The sequence below is a fragment of the Pongo abelii genome, chromosome 4, assembly GCF_028885655.2.
Source record: "Pongo abelii isolate AG06213 chromosome 4, NHGRI_mPonAbe1-v2.0_pri, whole genome shotgun sequence".
Taxonomy (NCBI): domain Eukaryota; kingdom Metazoa; phylum Chordata; class Mammalia; order Primates; family Hominidae; genus Pongo; species Pongo abelii.
The window spans coordinates 171202257-171227599 of NC_071989.2; the positions used below are offsets into that span (position 1 = coordinate 171202257).

At 37.8% G+C, this 25343-nt stretch overlaps 1 long non-coding RNA gene across 2 annotated transcripts in view; it reads left to right on the top strand.

Annotated features, from left to right (window-relative positions):
- LOC129059606 (uncharacterized) overlaps window positions 1-25343 on the top strand; it is a 104229-nt gene that overhangs the window by 42120 nt on the left and 36766 nt on the right. For both annotated transcript variants that reach the window (XR_008525608.2, XR_008525609.1), the window contains 2 exons: window positions 12564-12636; window positions 13116-13167. This is a non-coding gene — a long non-coding RNA (uncharacterized LOC129059606). The remainder of the gene's footprint in view (window positions 1-12563; window positions 12637-13115; window positions 13168-25343) is intronic.

The following is a 25343-nucleotide window of genomic DNA, read 5'->3' on the forward strand; positions in this document are numbered from 1 at the left end:
ATCTCATTTACAATAGCATCAAAAAATTTAAAATACTTAGGCATAAATTTAACCAGGGAGGTGAAAGTCATGTACACTGAAAACTACAAAACATCAATAAAGAAATTGAAGTAGGCACAAATTAACAAAAAGATATTTCATGTTCATAGATTAGAAGAATTTTTATTGTTAAAATTTCTATATGACACAAAACAGTCTCCAGATTCAGTGCAATTGCTATCAGTATTCCAATGATATTATCATCTTTCCTGATTTCAAATTATGTTACAAAGCTATAGTAATCAAAAGTGTATGGTACAAACATTAAAGAAAAAAAACAGATAGACCAATACATTAGAATAGAGAGCCCAGAAATAAATAAATATGACCTATGCATATAAGGTTTTTACAAGGGTACTAAGAACATACAATGGGGAAAGAAAAATCTGTTAAATAAATGGTAATATGAAAACTGGATGGCCACAGGCAAAAAAAAAAGAAAAAGAAAAAAATTGAACCCTTATCTAATACCATATACAAAAATCAAATCAAAATGATTTAAATACTTAAACATTAGAACTGAAACCACAAAACTCATAGAAGTAACCACAGGAAAAATGTTCCTTGACATTGGCAATGTTTTTTTGGATGTGACTCAAAAAAGGAAACAGGGCCGGATGCGGTGGCTCGCGCCTGTAATCCCAGCATTTTGGGAGGCCGAGGCTGGTGGATCACGAGGTCAAGAGAGCGAGACCATCCTGGCTAACACAGTGAAACCCCGTCTCCAGTAAAAATACAAAAAATTCTTTATATATATATATATATAAAATATATATATATTTTATATATAAAATAATGGCTATTGTTATGAAACTATATATATATATATAAAATGTTGGCAAGGATGTGGGAGAAAAGGAAACCCTTGTTACTGTTGGTGGGAATGTAACTTGGTGCACTAATTACAAAAAACAGTTTGAAGCTTCCACACAAAATTAGTAGATCTACAATATAATCCAGTAATCCCATTTCTGGATATATAACCAAAGGAATTGACATTAGGATCCCGAAGATATATCTGCATTCCTATGTTCATTGTAGCAGTATATTTTTATTCCTTATTCTTATTCTCATTCTTATTCTTATAATTGAGCTGGAGTTTCACAGTGTTGCCCAGGCTGGAATGCAGTGGTATGATCTTTTTTTTTATTATTATTATACTTTAAGTTTTAGGGTACATGTGCACAATGTGCAGGTTAGTTACATATGTATACATGTGCCATGCTGGGGCGCTGCACCCACTAACTCGTCATCTAGCATTAGGTATATCTGCCAATGCTATCCCTCCCCCCTCCCCCCACCCTACAACAGTCCCCAGAGTGTGATGTTCCCCTTCCTGTGTCCATGAGTTCTCATTGTTCGATTCCCACCTATGAGTGAGAACATGCGGTGTTTGGTTTTTTGTCCTTGCGATAGTTTACTGAGAATGATGATTTCCAATTTCATCCATGTCCCTACAAAGGACATGAGCTCATCATTTTTTATGGCTGCATAGTATTCCATGGTGTATATGTGCCACATTTTCTTAATCCAGTCCATCATTGTTGGACATTTGGGTTGGTTCCAAGTCTTTGCTATTGTGAATAGTGCCGCAATAAACATATGTGTGCATGTGTCTTTATAGCAGCATGATTTATAGTCCTTTGGGCGTATACCCAGTAATGGGATGGCTGGGTCAAATGGTATTTCTAGTTCTAGATCCCTGAGGAATCGCCACACTGACTTCCACAATGGTTGAACTAGTTTACAGTCCCACCAACAGTGTAAAAGTGTTCCTATTTCTCCACATCCTCTCCAGCACCTGTTGTTTCCTGACTTTTTAATGATTACCGTTCTAAATGGTGTGAGATGGTATCTAATTGTGGTTTTGATTTGCATTTCTCTGATGGCCAGTGATGGTGAGCATTTTTTCAAGTGTTTTTTGACAGCATAAATGTCTTCTTTTTGAGAAGAGTCTGTTCATGTCCTTTGCCCACTTTTTGATGGGGTTCTTTGTTTTTTTCTTGTAAATTTGTTTGAGTTCATTGTAGATTCTGGATCTTAGCCCTTTGTCAGATGAGTAGGTTGCGAAAATTTTCTCCCATTTTGTAGGCTGCCTGTTCACTCTGATGGTAGTTTCTTTTGCTGTGCAGAAGCTCTTTAGTTTCACTAGATTCCATTTGTCAATTTTGGCTTTTGTTGCCATTTCTTTTGGTGTTTTAGACATGAAGTCCTTGCCTATGCCTATGTCCTGAATGGTAATGCCTAGGTTTTCTTCTAGGGTTTTTATGGTTTTAGGTCTAATGTTTAAGTCTTTAATCTATCTTGAATTGATTTTTGTATAAGGTGTAAGGAAGGGATCCAGTTTCAGCTTTCTACATATGGCTAGCCAGTTTTCCCAGCACCATTTATTAAATAGAGAATCCTTTCCCCATTGCTTGTTTTTCTCAGGTTTGTCAAAGATCAGATAGTTGTAGGTATGCGGCGTTATTTCTGAGGGCTCTATTCTGTTCCATTGATCTATATCTCTGTTTTGATACCAGTACCATGCTGTTTTGGTTACTGTAGCCTTGTAGTATAGTTTGAAGTCAGGTAGCGTGATGCCTCCAACTTTGTTCTTTTGGCTTAGGATTGACTTGGCGATGCAGGCTCTTTTTTGGTTCCATATGAACTTTAAAGTAGTTTTTTCCAATTCTGTGAAGAAAGTCATTGGTAGCTTGATGGGGATGGCATTGAATCTATAAATTACCTTGGGTAGTATGGCCATTTTCACGATATTGATTCTTCCTACCCATGAGCATGGAATGTTCTTCCATTTGTTTGTATCCTCTTTTATTTCCTTGAGAAGTGGTTTCTAGTTCTCCCTGAAGAGGTCCTTCACATCCCTTGTAATTTGGATTTCTAGGTATTTTATTCTCTTTGAAGCAATTGTGAATGGGAGTTCACTCATGATTTGGCTCTCTGTTTGTCTGTTGTTGGTGTATAAGAATGCTTGTGATTTTTGTACATTGATTTTGTATCCTGAGACTTTGCTGAAATTGCTTATCAGCTTAAGGAGATTTTGGGCTGAGACGATGGGGTTTTCTAGATATACAATCATGTCGTCTGCAAAGAGGGACAATTTGACTTCCTCTTTTCCTAATTGAATATCCATTATTTCCTTCTCCTGCCTAAGTGCCCTGGCCAGAACTTCCAACACTATGTTGAATAGGAGTGGTGAGAGAGGGCATCCCTGTCTTGTGCCAGTTTTCAAAGGGAATGCTTCCAGTTTTTGCCCATTCAGTATGATATTGGCTGTGGGTTTGTCATAGATAGCTCTTATTATTTTGAGATACGTCCCATCAATATCTAATTTATTGAGAGTTTTTAGCATGAAGGGTTGTTGAATTTTGTCAAAGGCCTTTTCTGCATCTATTGAGATAATCATGTGGTTTTTGACTTTGGTTCTATTTATATGCTGGATTACATTTATTGATTTGCATATATTGAACCAGCCTTGCATCCCAGGGATGAAGCCCACTTGATCATGGTGGATAAGCTTTTTGATGTGCTGCTGGATTCTGTTTGCCAGTATTTTATTGAGGATTTTTGCATCAATGTTCATCAAGGATATTGGTCTAAAATTCTCTTTTTTTGTTGTGTTTCTGCCCGGCTTTGGTATCAGGATGATGCTGGCCTCATAAAATGAGTTAGGGAGGATTCCGTCTTTTTCTATTGATTGGAATAGTTTCAGAAGGAATGGTACCAGTTCCTCCTTGTACCTCTGGTAGAATTCGGCTGTGAATCCATCTGGTCCTGGACTCTTTTTGGTTGGTAAGCTATTGATTATTGCCACAATTTCAGCTCCTGTTATTGGTCTATTCAGAGATTCAACTTCTTCCTGGTTTAGTCTTGGGAGAGTGTCTGTGTCGAGGAATTTGTCCATTTCTTCTAGATTTTCTAGTTTATTTGCGTAGAGGTGTTTGTAGTATTCTCTGATGGTAGTTTGTATTTCTGTGGGATCGGTGGTGATATCCCCTTTGTCATTTTTTATTGCATCTATTTGATTCTTCTCTCTTTTTTTCTTTATTAGTCTTGCTAGCGGTCTATCAATTTTGTTGATCCTTTCAAAAAACCAGCTCCTGGATTCATTAATTTTTTGAAGGATTTTTTGTGTCTCTATTTCCTTCAGTTCTGCTCTGATCTTAGTTATTTCTTGCCTTCTGCTAGCTTTTGAATGTGTTTACTCTTGCTTTTCTAGTTCTTTTAATTGTGATGTTAGGGTGTCAATTTTGGATCTTTCCTGCTTTCTCTTGTGGGCATTTAGTGCTATAAATTTCCCTCTACACACTGCTTTGAATGCGTCCCAGAGATTCTGGTATGTTGTGTCTTGGTTCTCGTTGGTTTCAAAGAACATCTTTATTTCTGCCTTCATTTCTTTATGCACCCAGTAGTCATTCAGGAGCAGGTTGTTCAGTTTCCATGTAGTTGAGCGGTTTTGAGTGAGATTCTTAATCCTGAGTTCCAGTTTGATTGCACTGTGATCTGAGAGGTAGTTTGTTATAATTTCTGTTCTTTTACATTTGCTGAGGAGTGCTTTACTTCCAACTATGTGGTCAATTTTGGAATAGGTGTGGTGTGGTGCTGAAAAAGATGTATATTCTGTTGATTTGGGGTGGAGAGTTCTGTAGATGTCTATTAGGTCCGCTTGGTGCAGAGCTGAGTTCAATTCCTGGGTATCCTTGTTGACTTTCTGTCTCGTTGATCTGTCTAACGTTGACAGTGGGGTGGTAAAGTCTCCCCTTATTGATATGTGGGAGTCTAAGTCTCTTTGTAGGTCACTCAGGACTTGCTTTATGAATCTGGGTGCTCCTGTATTGGGTGCATATATATTTAGGATAGTTAGCTCTTCTTGTTGAATTGATCCCTTTACCATTATGTAATGGCCTTCTTTGTCTCTTTTGATCTTCGTTGGTTTAAAATCTGTTTTATCAGAGACTAGGATTGCAACCCCTGCCTTTTTTTGCTTTCCGTTTGCTTGGTAGATCTTCCGCCATCCTTTTATTTTGAGCCTATGTGTGTCTCTGCACGTGAGATGGGTTTCCTGAATACAGCACACTGATGGGTCTTGACTGTTTATCCAATTTGCCAGTCTGTGTCTTTTAATTGGAGCATTTAGTCCATTTACATTTAAAGTTAATATTGTTATATGTGAATTTGATCCTGTCATTATGATGTTAGCTGGTTATTTTGCTGGTTAGTTGATGCAGTTTCTTCCTAGTCTCGATGGTCTTTACATTTTGGCATGATTTTGCAGCGGCTGGTACCGGTTGTGCCTTTCCATGTTTAGTGCTTCCTTCAGGAGCTCTTTTCGGGCAGGCCTGGTGGTGACAAAATCTCTCAGCATTTGGTTGTTTGTAAAGTATTTTATTTCTCCTTCACTTATGAAGCTTAGTTTGTCTGGATATGAAATTCTGGGTTGAAAACTCTTTTCTTTAAGAATGTTGAATATTGGCCCCCACTCTCTTCTGGCTTGTAGAGTTTCTGCCAAGAGATCCGCTGTTAGTCTGATGGGCTTCCCTTTGAGGGTAACGCGACCTTTCTCTCTGGCTGCCCTTAACATTTTTTCCTTCATTTCAACTTTGGTGATTCTTACAATTATGTGTCTTGGAGTTGCTCTTCTCGAGGAGTATCTTTGTGGCGTTCTCTGTATTTCCTGAATCTGAATGTTGGCCTGCCTTGCTAGATTGGGGAAATTCTCCTGGATAATATCCTGCAGAGTGTTTTGCAACTTGGTTCCATTCTCCCCGTCACTTTCAGGTACACCAATCAGATGTAGATTTGGTCTTTTCATATAGTCCCATATTTCTTGGAGGCTTTGCTCATTTCTTTTTATTCTTTTTTCTCTAAACTTCCCTTCTCGTTTCATTTGATTCATCTTCCATTGCTGATACCCTTTCTTCCAGTTGATCACATTGGCTCCTGAGGCTTCTGCATTCTTCACGTAGTTCTCGAGCCTTGGTTTTCAGCTCCATCAGCTCCTTTAAGCACTTGTCTGTATTGGTTATTGTAGTTATACATTATTCTAAATTTTTTTCAAAGTTTTCAACTTCTTTGCCTTTGGTTTGAATATCCTCCCGTAGCTCGGAGTAATTTGATCGTCTGAAGCCTTCTTCTCTCAGCTCGTCAAAGTCATTCTCCATCCAGCTTTGTTCCATTGCTGGTGAGGAACTGCGTTCCTTTGGAGGAGGAGAGGCACTCTGCTTTTTAGAGTTTCCAGTTTTTCTGCTCTGTTTTTTCCCCATCTTTGTGGTTTTATCTACTTTTGGTCTTTGATGATGGTGATGTACAGATGGGTTTTTGGTGTGGATGTCCTTTCTGTTTGTTAGTTTTCCTTCTAACAGACAGGACCCTCAGCTGCAGGTCTGTTGGAGTAGCCGGCCGTGTGAGGTGTCAGTCTGCCCCTACTGGGGGGTGCCTCCCAGTTAGGCTGCTCGGGGGTCAGGGGTCAGGGACCCACTTGAGGAGGCAGTCTGCCCGTTCTCAGATCTCCAGCTGGGTGCTGGGAGAACCACTGCTCTCTTCAAAGCTGTCAGACAGGGACATTTAAGTCTGCAGAAGTTACTGCTGTGTTTTTGTTTGTCTGTGCCCTGCCCCCAGAGGTGGAGCCTACAGAGGCAGGCAGGCCTCCTTGAGCTGTGGTGGGCTCCACCCAGTTGGGGCTTCCTGGCTGCTTTGTTTACCTAAGCAAGCCTGGGCAATGGCGGGTGCCCCTCCCCCAGCCTTGCTGTCGCCTTGCAGTTTGATCTCAGACTGCTGTGCTAGCAATCAGGGAGACTCCGTGGGCGTAGGACCCTCTGAGCCAGGTGCGGGATATAATCTCCTGGTGCCTGTTTTTTAAGCCCGTCGGAAAAGCACAGTATTCGGGTGGGAGTGACCCGATTTTCCAGGTGCCATCTGTCACCCCTTTCTTTAACTAGGAAAGGGAACTCCCTGACCCCTTGTGCTTCCCGAGTGAGGCAATGCCTCGCCCTTCTTCAGCTCGCACACGGTGCGTGCACCCACTGACCTGCGCCCACTGTCTGGCACTCCCTAGTGAGATGAACCCGGTACCTCTGATGGAAATGCAGAAATCACCCGTCTTCTGTGACTCACGCTGGGAGCTGTGGACCGGAGCTGTTCCTATTTGGCCATCTTGGCTCCCCCTAACATCTACCAGTGGTATAATCTTGACTCACTGCAATCTCTGCCTCCGGCGGAGGTTCAAGTGATTCTCCTGCCTCAGGCTCCCAAGTACTGGGATCACAGGTGGATGCCACCACACCCAGCTAATTTTTGTAGTTTTAGTAGAGATGGGGTTTCATTTTGTTGGCCAGGCTGATCTCGAATTCCTGGCCTCAAGTGATCTGTCCACCTCGGCCTTCCATAGTGCTAGGATTACGGGCATGAGCCACCTTGTCTGTGCCTCACTGTAGCATTATTTATAAAAACTAGAATATGGAAATAACAGATGAATCTATCAAGAGATGAATGAATATAGAAATTGTGGTATGTATGTATATTAGAATATTATTCAGCCTCAAAAGAGAAGGAAATCCTGCTATTTACAACACAAATAGACCTGGAGGACATTAAGTGAAATAAGCCAGAAAAATACTGCATGTTCTAAATTATATGTGGAATCAAAAGTAGTTAAATTCATGGAAACAGGCAGTAGGATAGTGGTTGCCAGGAGCTGCCAAGAAGGAAAAATGGAGAGGTGTTTTTTTTTTGTTGTTTTTTGTTTTTTTTTAAGGAGTCTTGCTCTGTCACCCAGGCTGGAGTGCAATGTGCAATGGCACAATCTTGGCTCACTGCAACCCCCGCCTCCCCGGTTCAAGGGCTTCTGCCTCCCAAGTAGCTGGGATTACAAGCATCTGCCACCAAGCCCGGCTAACTTTTGCATTTTTAGTAGAGACAGGGTTTTGCCATGTTGGCCAGGCTGGTCTCAAACTCCTGACCTCAGGTGATCCGCCTGCCTCGGCTTCCCAAAGTGCTGGGATTACAGGCGTGAGCCACTGCCCGGCCAAGAGGTGATGTTTTAAGGGTACTAATTTTCAGTTATACAAGATAAATAAGTTCTGGCGATACATCATACTACCTACAGCTAATAATACTTTATCATATATTTAAAATTGCTAAGTGGGTATGTGGGTATGTTAACTCTTACCCAAACAATCAAAATAAACAAAACAAAAATAACTATAAAAGGAGTAGGAGGAGGTAAAGGAAATTTTTAAGTTGTTATTAGTGGTGGTAAGGATGGGTATATACTTATCCCCAAACTCATCAATATGTGTGTATATTAAATGTGTACAGTTTTTTATATGTCAGTTTTATCTCAATAAAGTGGTTTCAAAAAACCAAAAATGAAATAAATTCCCAATCCCAATTCCAAACCAGTCATTCACATAGCAAATCTGTATGCTATTTATCATTTTTTTTAAATGAAACACAAATATTTCACCTAGTTTGTTTGACCTGTATTTATCACAGCACTTCTCAAATTATTGTCATCAGAATAGCAACATAAACATGAAGTGGGACCTTGGAAGAAACAGAAATTCTCAGGTCTAACACCATATCTACTGAATCAAGCTTTCCAACTTATCTTATTCTGATGCACATTCAAGTTTGAGAACTGCTAAGTGTTGAGAATAACTGATTTATAAAAATGACAGTCAGAAGCAAATACTAATGAATTTTTCTAGACAGAGTTGTTGGTTAAATTCGAACAATTATTATTCTTTAGATGTTAATAGACATTAAAGTTGGAGGGACTTCATGTCTGCTTAAAATGACTCATTCTACAGATGGCACACTGAGGCTCAGGGAGGGTGACCTTGCTTTGATCACACAGTGTTTCAGGGCAAAGACTGAGATCATACAATACCTAGTATTCAGTGTTTGTCACTTAGTATGACCCTGGGTCATTTAACTTTCTGGAATCAATTTCTTCATCTATAAATAAAGATAGTAAGAGTGTGTATTTATTTCCTGTTGTGTTCTGAGGATTAAGTAATAGTAGTGAAGCATATTACCCACTGACTTGCACACAGTAAAAGGAACTCAATAAACGGTAGGATTTATTGGTTCAAAGATATTGTCTCCCTCATATTTGATGATTCTTTGAGTGGAATCTTATAAATGAGTGTGTAGTAATGATTTTACTTTTTTTCAGAATAGTTGTTACTAAATCAACAGTGTCATGTACAACAAGTGATGAAACCTTAAAATGGGGTAAATATCCCATTATTACTTTTGCTATGATTTCAATTCCAATGTTCAAGTCTCTTTGTGACTAGTTTTAATTCCATTGTTATGCAAGACCAAATGGCAGCATCGTGGGAGATTGTTGAACAGGCCAACTCTTTGTTGCCTTAAATCCTGTACACCAGTTGTTCCCTCTGTCTGATAGGCTCTTTCCCCAGATAGACATAGAGCTGGTTTCTTCAAATTATCCCACTTCTGTTTAAATGTTCACCTCCTTGTAAAAGAATTTCCCAAACAATCATCCTATAACAGTCACAATAGGCATTCTATTTTATTTTCATTATTGAACAAACATCTTTTTGTCATGTCTAATTTTGTCATGTTGTTTTGCCTATTATCCATCTATTCCATTGGAACGTAAGGTCCCTAAGAGTTCAAAGCCATAAACCCAGTAAACCAAACAATAGGAACTTAATAAATATTTCTTGAATGACAAAGGTAAGGTTAGATCAGGGGTTTTACCGGGACATTGACAAATTTGCCACATAATGAAGAAGTTAGTGTGGCTATAATTACTAGTCTCCATGAAGAATGATTATAACAAAAGTTTTATTGAATGATCACTCTATCAGACAATATGGTAAACATTTTACGTACATAATGTTGATTGTGAAGTTATTAATTCCATTTTATAGATGAAGAACCTGCATAGGCTTGTGAAATAACTTGCCCAAGTTTACAAATCAAGAAGGGACATCTTCATCTTCAATCAAGGCAACCAAACCCCTACAGAACCTATGCTCTTGTCCTATGCATTACAATTATTTCCAAAATGCAAACAAAAGCAGAAGTAATAATTAAGATGGGCAATGAGAAGGGAAGAGGCTAGAAGCTTCTGCTGCAAATTACTTACTCTTGAAACAGAAAGATCCTGCCAAGAATTGTAAAAAAAGTAGCCACTGACATCTGGGAACTGTGTAATGCTCACAGCTAGCCTCCAAAGTTATGACAAGTGGGCCTGACAATCCCAGCTAGACGATGTTTCTCTCCCGCTCACCGTAAAAAAACTCATAAAACATCAAGAAGTCATTCTGAGATCATTATAAACTGATTCAAAAACAATATCTAGGCACATCACATAACACTTCACATAACAGCAAGTATCTTCCACTCTCAGCCAAAATGAAGGATTGCTGCTTTTTTACCAATTAAACTTTATTATCTTACTGATCTCCCCTTCCTGTCAATGGGGTATATTAAAATATTCAATTTTAGAATTGCCCCCATTTTGACAGAACAAATGTAGAGCAAACCCCTGCTTCCTTAGACACCTCTCCAAATTACCTAATCAAAACCCAAATTCTTAAACAGATTTTTCTAACCTGTCTTGCTTAGATACCTTATGGTTCCCTATGGTGTGTTCCTCCTTGAAGCAATAAAAAATAAAACCACCTGTTCAAGCACAAGTCTGTTCCTGGTGATCTTTGGCTAAAGGGAATTGAAAATTGTGAGGGCTGATAGGGAAGTAGGAAGCTAAGGAAGTGTGTTGTATTTATCGGGTGGTCACCTGAATCACTTGGAAGGGATGTCCTTTAAAAAGACAGGTTGTTCATTCTAAAAATCCAAATTTTGTTACGCTTTGTCAGATTCTTCAAAGATAGGTGTTAGAATTTTCCTTCTTGATTTAGAGTTGCACTGACTGATTAATGCGTATTGAGCTATCTTCTAACCGGGAAATCATTTTTAAGTACTTTTGTAGAACCCTCTCATTGCCATATGAAATCTGTTAAAATATATCTCCATCCTACATTAAATATATGTTTTGTTCTAAAGATTTGAAAATATTTTGTTATTTTACCTTTAAAAATAATTAAGAACTGAGAAATGTGTTTTATTTATGGTTGACTGACATTTTAAGCAATTATTTCACAAGCTTGAGAAATCTTTCACTGTGAGAAATTGAACCTGCAAGATGCTTTCAAACATAATGAAAATTTTATAAATATTAACTGTGGCAGTTAATGAGGCTAACATAATATGTTGATTGAAATATTTATTAATTTTCATCTTGTGGTTTAAATTTCAAGTTGATGATTTTGTTTGTTCTCTAGGTCTTAGATATTTTCCTAGGCCCTTGAAAAGTACTTAGGCCCAAACATATTCTCTATTGTGCCTGACAGTTGAAGTTTCCCTTTATCTAGGTCCCCTTTAGATACTTCTTATTGTTAGTACTTAGTTGAAAAATAATATCTCTGACATCTACTTATTTAGTTATTAATTTATTTGTATTTAGAAGACACGTTAAGTATACAGAAAAGTTGTAAGCAAATATGGGATACACTTTTTTCCCTGAACAACTTAAGAGCAAGTTGTTAACATAATACCCTACCACCCCCATCATTTTTTAGTGTGTATTAACTACAAACAAGGATATCTTCCTATTTAACTTCAATATAACCACCAACCTCAGGAAATTAACACTAATATATTACATTACTACCACCTAATCTTTGAATCTCATTCAAATTTTGATGCTGCCGCAATAATAACTTTACTGGCACAATATTCAGTTTAGAACCATGCACGAACTTTTGTTAGGTCTCTTTAGTTCTTCAATCTTTCATTGACTTTTATGAATTTGTCACATTTAGAGATTACGGGGCAGTTATTTTGTAGACTTTCTCTGCAATTCAGTCTATGTAATGTTCCCTCTTCAATAGAATTAGGTCTACCTCCATAGGACAAAGTAATACTGTGTTCTTTGCATTGCAACATATTGGGTAACATGAAAATTCAGTTTGTCTTGTCCTTGATAATGTACAATTTGATTGCATCACAAAGGTACTGTGTACCGGGTTTTTCCACTATAAAAATCATGAATTATCCATTAGTGTTTTTATTGATTTTATGCAAAAGAACTTTCAAATAATTTAAATATTCCATTCCTTATTATGTCCATTCATCTATCTAAACTACTAATTAATACTTATACCTCCAATTTCAAATAAATACCACCATATCTCTTCTACTTTTCCCTTTACCATCTGTAATTCTGTCCTCCATCAATGAGAAGCCCAGCTCCCATTATCCCTAATGCGTATATTGATTTAGTCAACCACCCTGTGTATGACTAATCACCAATCATTACCACTGCCTGTGACTGGCTGGATGGCCTCCTTACTCCAGTCAGACTCTAAACCCCAAGCTGTGCAAAACTTCTATACAGATAGACTCTTTCCTCTGGTCAGTTCCAACACCCTCCTCTGCTCCAACGAATGGCTTTAAGACTAATTCTGTCTTAATAATAATCCTAGGAATGAAAGGGAGGAAAGAGGATTGAAGAGAGGAAGGGAAGGAAAGAAGAAAGGCATGAAGAAGGGCTATCTGGTATGTTTGCATGTTTGCATTGACATCAATAGGAAGCTTTCCCTTCTGGAAATTTGTTACTCATCCTCCTTTCCACATCCCTTCCCCAAAATTAAATCAAAGACTAGCCTTACACACTCCACACTCCCTCATGAGAGGGCTATGAAATTAAGTGTGCATATCAAATAATTACAACCATATATGTATCTACATATTAATGGTTCTATGTTATTATAATTCATATCTCCATATACATCAGGGGAGGGTCTTAATTATGGAGTTACAACTCACTGACATATCATATTCAGTTTTAATGTGTGCCAGAGATAATTTTCTGCTTCTTATAAAGTAAGAAGTTTGGGAATAATGTAATTAGAGTGGATTCAAAATGGTTTTCATAAGAAAGTCACTTTCTGATATCCTTTCTTGAGTGGGAGAGGGTGGGAAGCTTTATAGCTTGAGCAATGCAAATCGTCATTACATTTTTATTACCTTCACAGCAACCTGTTATCCCTATATCATAGGAGTTTGTCATCTATCTTGTTTCTTGTGGTAAGTTAAATAGGTTGAGGCCTTGAAAAGGATTCATAGAATATCAATGGTATATTTAATCTTTGAACTTAATTTAATTCATTGATTATTTTAAATACAGATAAAATACCATATTGCATTTCTTATGATTGTTGTATTAAGTAATGTCTATAAATGCTTACCAAGTACGTAATAAGTGTTCACTAAATTGAAGTGATAATTCTTTCACTACTAAGGGTAGTGGTGGAAATAATGGAACTTAGATCACTTGAATTTTACTTATATTCCTCTTATCAGATCATTGTCTCCCTGGTTTTCAATATTTTGTATTTCATGTCTTTCTTGCAATACAAAGTAGAAAATCTTGTATATAACATATAAGCTATAGAAAAAGATAATGTATTTATCTTTAAAAAAAAGGCACTCAATCTTATAGCCCTTTTGTTGGGAGAGATGTCTTGTGTCTCTTGGATTTTTGCAGTTTTTGTGAAGAAACATTGACAGCTTCTGTTCCAGACTACACTTTGAAAGCTATTTGGATAGCAAACAGCCTTGGTAAATACAGAAAGCATATTCTTGTATGGCAGAGAGAAGATTTATTTTTAGGCCTGGATTAAAAAAATGATGTCTGCCGGGCGTGATGGCTCACGTCTGTAATCCCAGCACTTTGGGAGGCTGAGGCAGGTGGATCACTTGAGATCTGGAGTTTGAGGCCAGCCTGGTCCACATGGTGAAACCCCATCTCTACTAAAATACAAAAATTAGCCGGGCGTTGTGGTGGGCCCTTGTATTTCCAGGCACTTAAGAGGCTGAGGCAGGAGAATCGTTTGAAACCCGGAGACGGAGGTTGCAGTGAGCCAAGATGGCGCCACTGCACTCCAGCCTGGGCGACAGAGCGAGACTCACCCACAAAAAGAAAAAAAAAAAAAAAAATGTCTTTCTTTAGGGTAAAAGTTGGAAAGGTTTTCTAGTAGCTCTCTTATAAGATTGAGGCTCCCTAAACTTGAGATTCCTCAGCAGTCCTCCCCTGCATCACACTCATGGGACCAGGGAGGTAGAGGCAAAGGGAACTGATGCAAATATGAAGCCCACACTGCCTGCTGTGCCATGAGTAATAATAGTCTTTTGTCTCTCACCCAGGAGTATTGTGTCTTCTGCCAGCCTCCATAAAAGTGTGGGAGGCTACCTTGTAAGTTTGCAAGTAGTGTAATCTTATATCCTTCACAATTATTCACACTTTTGTATACCATTTTTGGTTCTTCATCTTATTCTCAATCCTCTCACAGTAAATTCACAAAGTTTCTTGTACAATATCATGGAAAAATATCTTCAGTGGCTTTGCAAATTCTTTGTTATTTTAATTTCTCAAAAATCCATTCAATAAAAACTCAACAATCCAGCTGATAGGATATTTGAGGAATCTGCTTTAATACAACAGAAAAATACCTAAATAATTTCATAAAGAGAGAAACTCCTTTTGAGCTAGGATTCCTACAGCTTGTCTGATTTTTGGCAGCTTTTTCTTTCTTATAAACTCACAATGTGGGGATGATCATCTGCCCATTCCAGATGCTCCAAGTGCCTGCTTTACAGGAATTACTTTTATTAAACAGTCACATGTCTACGAGACCCACATTTTCAATGATGAGCTCTACAGAGCTTAAGAACAAACAATTTTTAGAATTCTCAGGTTCATCTTGTCTGCAATTAAGAGCTGGGGTGAAGCTTTCAGGAGAAAATTTTCACCTTCTAACAGGAGCAGAGAATTTATAGCCCACTATTTCTATTATTTCTATTAAGTGAAAAAAACTAGAGCACCATGAATTTAAAGCTGTTTTAATGAAATATTATAGCCTGACATAGGTTCTCAAATCATTGATGCACTTCATCCACCCAGGACCTTCAACAGACAAATTTCCAGCTTTTATAAATTCCTAATAACGTAATTATTCAGCGCCTCTCAGGATACAAATGAAAAATGTAGTCACACAATGGATTTGACAAGGGCATGCTCACTAGCAAAGTGGAATTTGATTACATTAATGCAGACATAAGATAGCAATAGGTCTTGATGGGTCACATGTTTTATATGTCCATGAGAGGAGTCCCACATCCTTGGCAAAAGGGAGTTCTTTTCAAAATTATTTGCTGCCCTTGGTTGGGTGATGGCTAACATTCATTTAGCGATTCAACAAATGTATACTGAACTCATTCTGCATGGCCAGTGCTAAGCCCTGAGGGCTGCAGTGGTGTACAAGACAGATTCATATTCTGCTCTCTGAGTTCACAGCCGGGTAAACTACCAATTACCAGCTATAAAATAGTGGCTTTGATAAGTGCTATGCATGACAAGGATGTGTGATAAGTATGATAGAGATGCTTTCTGTCAGGTTGCGAAGAGCTCCTGTTTGAGGTCAGTTGTTGTGGGCTTTGTTCTTTGAGAGATTGCAGTCAACATGATTCTTTAAGACCAGAACCCTGCACACTTCTCTGGCTGTATTTCTTACATTCCTTTTCTATTTTAACCATATCCCATCTTAGCTACTTCCAGCATAGTGGTCATATTTAATTTTTACAAAACCATTTTGCCACTTGTTGCCAATTGTGTTCTTTATAAAGCAGACTTTGAGATGGAGGCTAGTGTTCAGAGGGGATGCTTAGGAGAACTTTGGGGATTAATACTTATGGCAGGTAAGGGAAGGAGGCAGGATTAGACAGAGAGAAATATTGAACTGTGATACAAAGTCAGCAAAGACTTTAGTCAATCACATGGGAGCTCCAAAACTGAGGTAGTCCTTCAGCATTGCCTTGAGTTGGAGAGAAGCTGTTAGCTCTCTATACTTCCAAGTTGACCAGTCTTTGGATGCAGACTTCTCTAGGCAATCGATATGACCTTGAGCACAGTTGTTCTCTTGAGTCAAAGCACTTCTCAAAGACAGCTGTCAGCTAAGGTCTGTCTGCTGGCAGCACTTCCAGCAACTAGGGGGAATAAATATTTTCCTTCATCTTCAAAGAACAAAGTCAGTGATTCATTGTGGCATCCACTACAGTTGTTATCTCTCTTGTGTACAGAGCTTCACATATGCTGTCTCCACTGTCTGAAACAGCTTTTTTTTTTGAGATGGAGTTTTGCTCTTGCTTCCCAGGCTGGAGTGCAATGGCGCGATCTTGGCTCACTGCAGCCTTCGCCTCCCGGGTTCAAGCGATTCTCCTCACTCAGCCTGAGTAGCCTGGATTACAGGCATACGCCACCACGCCTGGCTAATTTTTTGTATTTTTAGTACAGACAGGGTTTCTCCATGTTGATCAGGCTGGTCTCGAACTCCCGACCTCAGGTGATTCACCCACCTCGGCCTCCCAAAGTGCTGGGATTACAGGCATGAATCACCACGCCCAGCCTGAAACAGCTTTATACTATGTTTCTCTTAATATCCTTTACTCAACATTTGAGTCTTAGAATAAATGTCTTCCTCTTGTAAATTTCTCTTGATAGACTCTTCTTAGAATTTTGTTCTTTTCTTTTTGCAGCACCAAATATACAAGGGGATACAGAGAGAAAAAGGACAACTAAAATATACATTTTGTGCTGCTTGAAGACATGAACCATTCATTATTGTATCACCAATGCTTATCATGGCTGCTACAAAGCAGAGTATTGATAAATATTGGTTGAATAAATGGTTAAATGAAAGGAAGGCAGGAAGGAAGAAAGGAAAGAAAGAAGGGAGGAAGGAAGGGAAGGAGTATGAGCTTTATGGATAATGAAGCCATTGCTTAAATTCCATGTGGTTTTGGATAAGTTATTTAGTTTCTTTGATTTTTCTCTCTTCCTTATGTAAAATGGGAATAACTCCTACCATTAAAAGATTGTAATGTAACTGTTACAGATGTCAAATAGATTTTGATTCTTTTTTCTTCTCTCCTCCCTGTCAATGCATATATTGTAATGTCAAGGTGTCTTCTATCTCTAATGTTCTGTAAGTCTACATGAAGAATAATGGTTATTCTAATACCACAGAAAAATAAAATATTGTCAATTGGCCAGGCCAGGTGGCCCATGCCTGTAATCCCAGCACTTTGGGAGGCTGAGGAGGGCGGATTACCTGAGGTCAGGAGTTTGAGACCAGCCCGGCCAACATGGTGAAACCCAGTCTCTACTAAAAATACAAAAATTAGGCAGGTGTGGTGGCAGACACCTCTAATCCCAGCTACTCAGGAGGCTGAGGCAGGAGAATTGCTTGAGCCCGGGAGATGGAGGTTGCAGTGAGCCAAGATCGTGCCAATGCACTCCAGCCTGGGTGACAGAGCGAGACTCTGTCTCAAAAAAAAAAAACAAAAGAAAAACAAAACATATATATATGTATATAGTCAGTTAAGAAATATTAGGAAGTGAATGTAACTGAGGCCTGATTTCATGTAAGGTCTGATATTAATTATAAAGAAGCAACCACTTTAATGTGTTGCAGTGATAAAAATCAGAGGTACAGAGGAAAATCAGAGGGAAAGAGGAAATTATACCATTTGGTCTCATATAATCTGTGTAAAATTTCCTTCCCTGGGCCCAGCTGAGATATTACCTGACTCCCATGACATGGAGAACACCATTTCATTGATAAAATATTATAAGATTTCCAAATTAAACTTTATTTTCTTGCTTCCGTCATGTGTGTGTCTCTGTGCAGGGGACCTAGAGGGACATAGCTACTGGAGGCAAGAAGGTTCTGGTATCGGGGACAATTTAACTTCTAGTCTTACTAATAATTCTGCCTCTTTAGCTCTGATTTTGTCCTATCCTTAGATTAAGAACAGCCTCCTTTCTATCTGCTACCCCACTTCACCTGGAGATGCCACCATTTCTCAGAATTTTACAGCTAGGGCTCAGCCAGTTTCACTGAATGTCAGTGAATGACCAAAATACATCTCTGGCTTTTCTTGTCTGTAGTGTTCTGCTTCAGCTATCTTCAGAATAGCTGTCCTTGGGCTCTGAGCCCATCCATTCTCTGCATATGCCTAGTCCAAAAGATTAATGGTAGAGCAGCTCTTCCCAGCAGCGAGGCCGGCTGCGTTCCACAATTTGGCCAAGACTCATCTTTCTTTCTCTTGGATGACCAGGGGGTACTGTGGGTGATAGTAACAAGGCTGCTCAAGAAGCCAGATACAATCCAAGGTCTGGATAATCCCTGTGTGATAAGCTATCCATGAAGCAAGCTTTCCCTGACACAGCAGCCCAGATGATCTCTATTTCAGTAAACTCCTCAAACTTGTCGCTTCAGCTTCCTTTGTATATGATTACATACTTCAGCATTAACTTTTAATAAGTTGCCTACAAAATAAAGTAGAAAAATATTTGCCGTGATATTTAATGTCTTTTAAAATTTGACCTCCACTAATGTTTCAATTTGTGTCTGCTATCTCAAATCCACTCAGTTCACGGCAAGGTGGTCCTTCATTCTTCACTCTGCCTTCACGCTGTTTCCCCATCATGCTTACCCTGTCTTCCTATTTAAATCTATAGGGTAACCAAAGTGATTCTTTTAATATTGTAAGCCAGGTCATGTCATTCTTCTGCAGACAAGCCTCTAGAAGATTATTTTGCCAGTCAGGGGAAAAACAAATAAGTAAATGTCTTTGACATGGTTCACAGGCCTTGTCTCACATCCTGTTCTGTCTCATTCTGCTCTAACCACACCAGCCATTTCCGCCTCCCTCGATATGCCCAATATACTTCCACCTTATAATATTTGCACTTACTTTTATTTTTACCTGGAATACTCTTTCTTTAAATATCTAATTGTGTCTTTCTTCACTTCTTCAATTCCTTTTGGTCTCAATTCAAATATCTCCTTGACAAAGCAGATATTGTTAACCAGCCTATCCAAACTGCCATGCTCCACTGAGCTCCCACTGCCGCGCATCACTCTCTAGCCCCTTTCTCTCTTATATCTTTCTTTGTGACACCTCCATCATATACAATATGCATTTGGTCATTTGTGTACATACACATTGACTTTCCCTTTAAAACCAAGAATCTTGGGACCAGAGACAGTGTCGTATTCATTTCTGCATTTCTATCTTTAGAATACATCAGCATGCTCGGTATGCAGTTTATCCTTGATGTAATTTTGTGGAATGATTACATAAATGAATAAATAAATGTCAAACATCCTCTCCTGTCAGGCATTTGCTTAGGTTTTCCAGTTTTTGTTTATGCCACTCCCTCTTTTTTGCTACATCTTAGCCTGACCTTTCCTTCCAATTTAGTTCACATCCTTTATCTTATTATTTGTACTGTTCACAGTGAGCTCTCCTTCCTATGAACTCTAATAGGAAAAGTTTTGAATGAAAAATATATTTGACAATTATGAAGCACAATATTATTTCCTTAAAAGTCTTAGGTATTTGAAGGCAATTACATTTTGTTGCATTTTCTGCATCTTCAATTTCTTTTTGTCCTAAACTTTGAAAATAATATCTTATTGAATCTGGGTAAATAAGATTATTTTCACAAACTTTTGTAAGATCTACTGTAGTTATAGCTAGTCTCTCCAAAAGAATACTTTAGATATTATTAGTCATGGTTTGTTCTGTTTCAGAAATTGAATAAACTTGTTTTCCCTGAAATATAAGTTTAACTAATTAAAACGTGCAGTTTTTCTGGTCCTTGATGAATTTCTAAGAGTATAGACTTCAAACACTGTGCAATCTGAATGACTGAAAGTTGTTCTTAGGTCTGTATCATTTATAATTGTGATCTTGGCAACATCATAACATAGATATAACTTCTAAATAATTGCAGAAACATTAAATTATAGTGACCATATTTTCACTATTGATTTTTAAAAGTACTCTAACTTTCTTAAGATCAGAAATTCATATTGGAAAAAATAAATGCAACTTCTTTCTACTCTAACTTACCATAAAATTTCAATGAGTTCTCTTTTACCTATATATTAGTATTATCTTTTATTATTGGTATTAATGTAAACGTTTGTTGTGTTTCCGATTACAATTTTCTTTCTGGGAAGGATTAAGTCTTGCAGTTGTAAAATGAAGAAAGATAATAATATGTACCTCATTGGAACATAGTGAAAGTTAAATGAAAAATTCATATAACATACTCAGCACAGGTTCTGAGAATACTGAAAATATAACAAAAATGCTATTGTTAATATTGTTATTTATTTTTCTATGGAAGAACCTAGGATATTTATAGTATAAATTTCATGCTAAATAGATATCTATAGACAAATAATTGATGGATAGATGGATGGATGGGTGGATAGATGAATGGTTGGAGTGACTGATGATTAGATGCGATTTAGAAGAAAGACTTCCCATGCCATTTTTTAAAGATTTGGCATCCCTGTGGAGAAGGTAGAGATGAGCATACGTATGTTTCACTCGTCCCAGTAGGCCTTGTCTAGATAATGCATATCTGGTGAAGAAAATGTAAAGATTAGCTGAGGGATGTGTAGGGATCGATATTATTTTAGCCCTAGTTCATCGTATCTTTTTACCCCATAATAGCTCGATGTGGCAGGCCAACTTTTTTTTTTTTTTTGATTTACAGATGAAGACATCTGAGGCTTAGGAATATGAAATAACTTTCTCAAAGTTTCACATAGGTGGAAAAATATAATCCATCTCCAGCACTTTTTCTATTTCATGTTAATGTCTCTTACGAGGCCCTACCAAATGGTGATTTTCTTTCTTGAGTCCATGTCCAGTTGTTAATTAAATGTGAGAGACATAGTTCAAAATATAGGGCAGATCTTGGTTCCTTCTGGGAATTTGGACTAAAGCAACTTCCCAATATTAAGTCATATTAAGATATATATGGCTGTGAAAAAATTGAGCCTATCTGTAAAAAGCCTGTGAGAAATGACAAAACAGGCTATACCATAGATCATCACTGCCAGCTGGTTATAATTTGTGTTCTAAATATTCAAGCAACTCTCTATTCATTGTTATGTTGTGATCTGGGTGTTGGTCATTGTGCCTTAACAAATAAATAAGGGTGTAGTTTTTATCATCACTATGCTGGAACCAACTGAGCTAACAGTCTGGGTTGTAGTTTTTAAATGTCAAAATAATGTGTGAGGTGTATTATATTTTTTCTATTAACTTTGCACTGTATGTTTACTCTCAGTGATGACACTTAAGTTTATATTATAATAACCAAAACCAAATATTTAAATACATTTGGCTACAGAAAAGTTCATCTTTCTTCCCAGGGCTCAGGAATAGTTTGCTAGAGGCTTGATCCTGATTTAACCACTTCTGAAACATTAACTGGACCGGGGAGATACAAGCCTATCTACGTAATCTTTTTATGAAGAGTAAAATTATTTACTACTGTAATACCAAAAAACATACATTTTTTCAAAAGAAGACAAATCAAGACCTTGCTTTTATTATTTAAATTAAGGACATCTTATTAGCCAGTTGAATTAGATAATGACAATAATAAATGTTAAACAGTTATTACATATTTACTATATTCTGAGTACTATGTTAAGCACATGGGCTGTATAATTAAACTCTCATTGTAAGATTAGGAGAAAAGAAATACGCCGTCCACATGTGAATCGCAGAATTATGTGACCCACTGCCACATGAAAACACCAAGCCTTTAAGAGATCAATACATGAACAGTACAATGTGTGGTAGAGGGGCCCTAAATCCTATGTTCATTCCACCACAATCCATGCTCTTAAATAACTGTGTTTCATATTAATAGGTAAGGGAAAAGGCACAAAGATGATTTTTTTACCAGAACAAGGAAAAATTAGAAACCCCCATTTTCAAGCATGCCAAAGTATATTCAAAGTTAACTAATCTAAAGGTTAGAGAATAAATAAAGATAATAAAACACTGCTTGATTTATCTTGATTTATCTCTTTGGAAATCATGAAACTCCCCCTCTCTTTATTTTTTATCAAATACAAAACACAATAAAGGTCATACTTTTGGACATACATGATTCTTGAGCAAGTAGCAAATTACTGACCTTTCTATCTCTCTCTCTCTATATATATTTTTTTTCTTTTCTTTTCTTTTTTTTTTTTTTGAGACGGAGTCTCCCTCTGTCACCCAGGCTGAAGTGCAGTGGCTCCATCTCAGCTCACTGCAAGCTCTGCCTCTCGGGTTCATGCCATTCTCCTGCCTCAGCTCCTGAGTAGCTGGGACTACAGGTGCCCGCCACCACGCCCGGCTAATTTTTTGTATTTTTAGTAGAGACGGGGTTTCACCATGTTAGCCAGGATGGTCTCGATCTCATGACCTTGTGGTCCACCTCCCAAAGTGCTGGGATTACAGGCATGAGCCACTGTGCCAGGCATTCTCTCTATATATTTTTACAGTGACATTACACTCAATTCAGAAAAAGCTGACCAACTAAATACATCATGTATTTTTGTTTTATTGATGACTCTCACTGCTAACACATCCTCCCAAAATACTTTACTGTGTGGCTATTAAATAGAAATTTGGTACAATTTATTTTTGAAATGGCCACTTGCCAGATTGACAGGCAGTGTGCTTTCTTTGTTAATTTGACCAGTTTCTTATGCATAAATGGCAAAGGCTGAGCTGTGTTCTTCCAGTAGAATTCAGAAGTGGATCTTATAGAATGATTTTTGTAGTCAAACAGTGATTGTTTTTATATGGCATATAGCTCCATACTTGAAATTAAATTTTCATGACATTGCCCACAAATCTTTCTGAGAAGAAAAAAAATGATTCCTGATTAAATTTGACATAGTGAACATGCCATTTATCTTTTCTGTTTCTTAAAACTTTACTAAAATGATACAACATGGCTGTGCACAAAGGTACATATCCTCAATAACTGTGTAGAATATGAGAAAACAGTAAGGTAAAAATTAATCGACTGGTGACTGTGTGGTAGTTTAAGAAAATGAATCTTAAGCTGGAATTAGGAAAGTCATTCAGAGATTACTTTCACAAAATATTCAAATGGTGTATTAATTGGGTGCATCAGGTAATGGGGTTTATAAACAAGAGGATTATTTAAAATTCTGTTTATGGGCAGGGTGCAATGGTTCAAGCCTGTAATCCCAGCACTTTGGGAGGCCAAGGCAGGTGGATCACGAGGTCAAGAGATTGAGACCATCCTCACCAACATGGTAAAAATACAAAAATTAGCTCAGCATAGTGGCACATGCGTGTAGTCCCAGCTACTTGGGAGGCTGAGGCAGGAGAATTGCTTGAACCTGGGAGGCGGAGGTGACAGTGAGCTGAGATCGCACTACTGCACTCCAGACTGGCAACACAGTGAGACTCCCTCTCAAAAAACAAAACAAAACAAAAAATCTGTTTATGAAGTAATCTGAGTGCCAAATCCCATGACCATATTGATGCAACAATGTGTCAGTTCTTCCACTCTCCAGCAGAAGCCTGGGAGTCCCTAGAGGGGGATATGCTGCCACTTATGCAGGAGATTGGAAGCCTCTTTGCCAAGGATTATCATCCTACTCCACACACATATATAAAAGTAATCCAGAAAGCTATTGACATTGGAGGTTCTCTAAGGAACCCATTCAAACTACCGTACAGTAAAGATGACAGTTGACAAACATCTTACATACGTGCAGAAATTTCAATGCATGTTATGGTGTCCCTGCTCTTAAATATGAATCAGGATTACCAGACATCTCAAGAAAGCATCTAACATGAAAGGCAGACAAAAAGAAATAGAAAAATAGAGCATAAACAGAACCACTGTAACTAATATATATTATTAAATTCAAAAAAATTCTAATATATTAAATGGTCTGACAGAGACAAGCTGTTTATTGGTTATCAAATCATAATATAAACACTGAAAATTGAGAGACAATATAACATAGCAGTTAAAAACATAGGGTTTGGAGCCAAATTTCTTGAGACTGAACGTCAAATCTACAGGTTACTAACAGAACTTCACCAAATTACTTACCTCCTGTCTGCTTCAGTTTTATTTCTACAAAATGTGCATAAAAATAATACCCACCTTCCGGGTGGATCACGAGATCGAGACCATCCTGGCTAACATGGTGAAACCCTGTCTCTACTAAAAAATACAAAAAAATTAGCTGGGTGTGGTGGCAGGCGCCTGTAGTCCCAGCTACTCCGGAGGCTGAGGCAGGAGAAGGGCTTGAACCTGGGAGGTGGAGCTTGCAGTGAGAGAGATCACGCCACTGCACTCCAGCCAGGGCAACAGTGTGAGATTCTGTCTCAAAAAATAAATAAATAAATAAATAATAATACCTGCTTCTATGATCAGGAAATAATGCTTTGAGGATTAAATGAATAAGTATTTGTAAAGTTCTTACCGAATACTTAACATATAAAAAGCACAATATAAATATTTTAACAAATTTAGCATGGTTGATCTAAACAAACTCATGATGTAACTGAAATATTAAAGTGGAGAAATAGAAGTAAATTTATGTGTGGTGGAGATGGAGATGGCAAGTAAAGGATTTAAATACTAATCTTCTACAGTGGGAGAGGCATTGCTAAACTGGATAAACCATGGAAAAGCAATATGCAAATATTATTTAGAAGCACTGTGGACTGTCTCAGGCAAAAGTAAATCTAATGTTTGAATAATTTTCTTTCAGGATCAAAAACATGGGACAGTGATTGCTGGAACAATACTAATTCTAAAGTAAGAATAATGTAACTCTTTACACACAGAAACACATTACTTTTAAAATTTTATTTAGAAATTATAAATATGTTATACACTAGTTCCCTCTTATCTATGGTTTTGTGTTCTATGGTTTCAATTACTTCTGAGCAACTATGGTTCAAAAATATTAAATGAAAAATTCCAGAAATGTATAATACATCTTTTTTTTAATTTTTAAAAATATACTTTCAAAGTTTATTTTAGATTAACGGGGTATATGTGCAGGTTTGTTACATGGGTATATTTCATGACACTGAGGTTTGGGGTATGATTGATCCCATCACCCAGGTAGTAAGCGTAATACCCAATAGTTAGTTTTTCAACCCTTGGTCCCCTTCATACCCTCCTGCTCTAGTAGTCCCAAGTTTCTATTGTTACCGTCTTTATCAACATACGTACTCAATGTTTAGCTCCCACTCATAAGTGAGAACATGCAGTATGGTTCCCTGCTCCTGTATTAATTTGCTTAGGATAATGGCCTCCAGCTGCATCCATGTTG